The sequence below is a fragment of the Sapajus apella genome, unplaced genomic scaffold (genome assembly GCF_009761245.1).
Source record: "Sapajus apella isolate SASKATOON/1434 unplaced genomic scaffold, GSC_monkey_1.0 scaffold1, whole genome shotgun sequence".
NCBI lineage: Eukaryota > Metazoa > Chordata > Mammalia > Primates > Cebidae > Sapajus > Sapajus apella.
Window position 1 is genome coordinate 87,867,301 of NW_022436941.1, and position 5,605 is coordinate 87,872,905.

A 5,605-nucleotide genomic window follows, 5' to 3' on the forward strand; every position below is an offset into this window, starting at 1 on the left:
CTTTGGTGCAAGTGCAAATGAAATTTATGTTTTTCAAAATCTAAATTTGTAATTGAGGAGGTTCAACTTAATTTTTAATTAGAAGGATTAATCTGTACTGACAGGCTAAAAGGGAAATATCAAAGAAAACCTAATAGAATTACATTGATATCTTCCAAATGATAAATGTATTCAATTAAAATCATGCTTGTGGGTTGATATCAATATCATCAGCATTTGACAATACCTATGTTTATGTAAAAAGACAGCTTCAAAGATGAAATACAGTCATGCATTACTTATTGATGGAAATATAGTTTGAGAAATGTATTCTTAAGCTTTATCATCATTGTGCTAACTTTTTAGAGTGTACTTAACACAAATTGAAAGGTGTAACCTAAGCTCTATGCTCCTAGGGTACCAACCTGCATAGCATGTTACTGTATTGAATACACTAGGCAATTACAACACAATGGGAAAAATATGTATATCTAAATATATCTAAACATGGAGAAGATACAGTAAAAATATGATATCATAATTTTATGGGAACACAATCATAAATGTGGTTCATTGTTGACCAAAACATTATTCTGTGACACATGACTGTACATAAAATCTAATTAAAAATGAACACTGAGATGAATATTTGTAGTCAATTAACTTTGACCTCCAAATAAACAAAATATTATCCCTCTAAATATTTCTATTCTTCTCATCAGTAGATTTGAGTTAAGAAGTTTCTACTCAATTATTATTGTTACTGTTTTTAAATTTCATTAAAAACAGTAGAATTCCGTTGTCTCTCTTGTTTTATGAGTACTTATGTAATAACCTAAATTTTGACTCTTAGCCTACAAACCTTAAATATTTTCTATCTGATTCTTTATAGAAAGTTTCCTGATTTCCTGATCCCTGATATAAAGTCCGGTTCTCTGAAAGATCACAGAATTTATATATAAAAGGATAAGTAACAATGAAAATTAGGGTTTTTAATATGACTTATGAGAAATATTGATAATAAAGAATGCTGGGAGAAATAAAGAAAGACTTCTCAGGGGAAGGAGATTTTTAACTGTGCCTTAAAAGATGCATAGGGCGGAGGCAGAAGAAGAAAGCATGAAGGAAGCTATTTCATGCAGGGGACATGACATACACAAGAGACAAAACGTCAGAAACACAAAGGGTGTGTCTAAGGAGCCATAAGTAGGCCAGTTTGACTAGATTGAAGACTTCATTTACAAGGCAAAGAAGGGAACTTGAGTGGGTAAAATTGTCAAAGCTCTTGAATGCCAGGCTAAGGTGTACAGTTTATTTTGTGGCACTTTGAAGATTTGCAATATTAAATGAACTACTCCTGTATGAACATTTTTGTTTATCCTTCATAACTTAAAATACTTTCTCCTTGATATTTTGTCCAATTACTTCAGATAGAATGGAGATTAGGAAAAAGATTCAAAGATGAAGAAAGACCAACAAAAAGAACAGAGTTGAAGAATATTTGGCACTAGTTCATTCTGGTGTTATATATCTCAAAAAAGCTGTAAAATAAAATATCTTACATTGAGAAGTTGAACTTAAAATTATATGCTATATTGATCACAGAAAGAAGTGAGAAATTCAATTTTTTAAACTTTCTCACGATTGTTAATATAAGCTGAATGTACCACACCAAGATGTCACTAATCAAAATAACACTACTTATTTTTAACCAGGTCATTTTTATTGACTCCTGCTTATAATCAACTTTTTTTTTTTTTTTTTTTTTTGAATTTTTCAAATCTTTTAATTTTTAAGAAAATAACCAGCCAGGAATCATTTCATTTCTACTGTGGAAGAATTATGAATTATCTTTAATGTAAATTAAGGTTTCACATGATTTGGATATAAAGTATCTTTGAGAAGCGAAATAATCATACTAACTGCTTGCCTGAACCTGGGACACAGAGGTTGCAGTGAGCCGAGATCATTCCACTGGACTCCAGCCCGGGAAACAGAGGGAGACTACCTCAAAAAAACATCTTACTAACTGCTGAATCTTTTATATTAACTAAGTTTAATTCTCACGTTGCCAATTGTTTTTATTGCTCAAATAATATTCGAACCGTTTTTTCAAAATCATTTGTAATGACTGAAAGATGAAGGTCTCCAATGTCAGGTAAGTAAAATTATATCAATCTAAACTAGAGCACTTACCTTCTTCAAAAAAATACGTTAATGGCTTAATCATTGTCCACTTTGACCATAGATTTGAGAAAATAAATTCACCTGCAATTTTTCTCTCTCTCACCTTCAATGTTGCTAGCAAATCTGCCTAGCAGCTACTCATCAGCCTTACACCTTAAGCATATATCCTGATCTTACACTTCGGGCGGAGGTTTTACCATCTTGACATTGGGTAGCAGCGCTTCCCTGAGGCTACAGATTAAGAGAAGTCACCAACTCACTCCCTCCACTCTCATCTTGGCAGAGCAGGCCTACAGGTCATTCCCATTCCACTTATATATTCATTCTGATCTGTAACAGTAACAAGTCCTGGATGAAAAGATCATTGAAAAAACAAAGGAGAAATATTCCAAAATAGCTGTCGTTTACTTTCCATAGACTATCAGAGAGTTTGTATCTTTGAGACAGAACCCACACAGACTCAGTTTCTCTATGCAGTCCTTGTTTCCTGCCATTTTAATTTTAAATGAAAATGAGAGATCTGAGTACACTGAAAAGTAACATCATCATCTGGAAAGTTATACATAATGAAAATGCAATGACAAATACACATCTTTCGGTCCCTATTCCAGCTCTCCTTAACAACTTTGCTTTCTCGAATGGGAATTCATGAGCTGTAATACTTAAGGAGATTTTAATCTGTAGGCTTTAGGATTTTCTTATCGGCCATATTCACCATCCATCCTGGATCAAGACCAAAGAAAATCTGCCTTGGATCCTTCCTCATACAGAGCATTTTGAAGAGTTCATCTTTAGTGATATCGGGTAAGATGTAACCGTACTTCCTGGCAAGTTCAAGTTGCGCTTCAGGAAATTTGGCAGGATCTGCCCGGTACCCACGATTCTTTGCATCGGTGTAATACGGTACCAGTTCTTCTGGTGGAAGCATTCTTTTTGGAATGGGTTGTCCACGAAGAAAGAATGGAACTGGTTTGCATACAATGTCCAGACTTCTTGGATCATAGAACGCTGTAGTAACACCACCACCATTTTTTTCAATCGTAGCAATAGCTAGTTCTGAAGCCAACTGTACTTCAATATTAACTTTCGCTGTAAAGGTGTCTGCACCCTCCTCGACCAGCTGGACACCATAATCTCTTTTATGTGGCTGGATGGTCACACCTCTCCCATTGACAAGCTGTGTTAAGTCAATAGGTTGAGTAGGATCAACACGACCCAAATCAATAAGATACTGCAGTCTATTGAGACTCAAAGGCTTATATTGGCATCTGAAGCTATGTCCTTCGTTAAACCCATATTTTGGGATTCAGATGTAAAATGGAGTCTGGCCTCCCTCAAAGCCCAGGTGAGGCCGGGTTCCTCTTTGTCTTTCTCCTTTGTGGCCTCTGCCACATTTTCTACCTCTTCTCCGACCTCTTGGTCGCCTCTCCGGTTTCCTGGAGTTGGGATTCGGCTTTAAGTTCGCCAGGCTCACACGCGGCAGGTCCCGGAGTAAGTCCAGGGCCCGGGACCTACCGCCTAGCAAACGACCGGCCATAACTCCGAGATCCTGGAACTTTCAAGGGCGCCCTGAGTCGCTGGGAGGCCAGGTGGTCTCGCGGGCTGCTTTACGGTCCTATAATCAACTCTTAATTCACATTCAAGCTTTTGTCCTCAGTCTGTGATACAGAAACTTTGGGAAAAAAAGAGGTGGTGGTGGAAGGGGAAGAATTGACGAACTGATAACCTCATTTACGTTCTAATGCTTTGGGCATGATATAATATCAAGATGGTTTGGACGTTCACTTTTGAGTAGCTGTCCCCATGAAGGATGAGAAGATGAGTTCAGCTGCTTCCACATCCCCAATTGCCTTTATCTTTGAGAGGTTTATCAAAAGCTGTTTTTAAAACTGCAACAGCTGTGTCCTAATCTGTGCACAGAATGCTTCGCTATTATCCACCCATCTAATTATTAATTGAAAAGACTGAATCTATATCTTTCTAATTTGACCCAATAAAACGGCATCCAGGTTGTGTGAAAATTTACCATAAAACTAAATGAAATCTTAAATTTTGCCTATATTATTTTGTTTTAAACATGGGCTAAACTTATGTGATGAACATATTTGAATATAGGTCAATATCTGAGCTAAATGAAATACATAAAATGAAGTAAATAGGTTATCTGGTGAAAAAGTCATAGGAATAAGCTATAAGGGATGAGCTAGGCAAGCATATCCCAAATGTTGTCTCAGAATATTACAGAGCCAGAAAATTGGAGACCAGTTGGCTAAGACACTGTAAATGAAAATATTATTTGTCATTAGTGAACACTATATTTACTTTTATTGTATCTTGAATTTGCAATGCAAACGAGTATATAAAAGTAGGACCTGGGGTTAAAACCATTTTGCTACTCCTCTAAACAAGGAAAACATATTTTTAATAAGGAAAGTAATAGGGAAATATTAAGCCATTGTTTTTAAGTAAGTCTCTATGATATTTGATAGTCTGTGGCTCAAAATTCGACCTCAAAGCTTGTTTATGAAAATTGACACAGTGTAAAATTTAAAATTTTTACATCTTATCTTGTGCAGAGCTATTTATTTAGGTAAAAATATAATGTACATTTTAAATTGAAATTATTTTTTAAATATTACAACCTCTCTTGTCTTGAGAGAAAGGTGTTGAATAGGGGACTAAGCTTATCAATGACTTTTTTTGCTAGGACAGAGGAAGGATGGTCTGTTTTCTGGAACCATGGTTACTATGCAAAGGAAGAAATCATCCAGATTTGTGAATTGAGAAATTGGTAAGATAGAATGGACATCAAAATGAGAATTCAGACTCACTTTCAAAACCAGACTATGAAGCCAGAAAATTGGACACCCAATAGCAAAGGTTATAAATACACAGAGCCTTGATGATCTTGGGCAAATAAATGCTTAAAACTTTCCTGAAACTATATTTCTCAGTGGTTTCTTACTTGATTCCTAGGTCAGGGATAAGATAGACATATTGGAACAGAGGTCAAACATCAGAGCTGAATGAAATACATAAAATGAAGTAAGTAGGTTTTCTGGTGAAGACGAAAAAGGAACAAGACTAACCTGTAATGTGTGAGCTAGGCAAGCATATCCCAAAGGGTGTTTCTTAGAATATTACTTTAGGATATTAATAAATGTTTATACATACATACATACATACATACACACACACACCCCGAAATCCTCTGTGGTCAAATTGTGTGTTTCAAATTTATTTGACCATGGAAACCTTTCTTTTAATGGAATATTTTGTGTATGAACAGTAATTGACAAAACATGCCTTGAAATTTAGATAATTTTGACTCATGCTGTAATCCTAACACTTTGAGAGGCTTGGGCAGGAGGATTGCTTGAGGCCAAGAGTTTAAGGCAAGCCTTGGAAACATAGTGAGACCCTGTCTCTATAAAAAGTT

General features: G+C 35.6%; 1 pseudogene; it reads right to left on the reverse strand.

Annotated features, from left to right (window-relative positions):
- Window positions 1-2,812: 2,812 nt before the first annotated feature.
- On the reverse strand, window positions 2,813-3,703 carry LOC116553689 (annotated as a pseudogene).
- Between the last annotated feature and the right edge of the window lie 1,902 nt (window positions 3,704-5,605).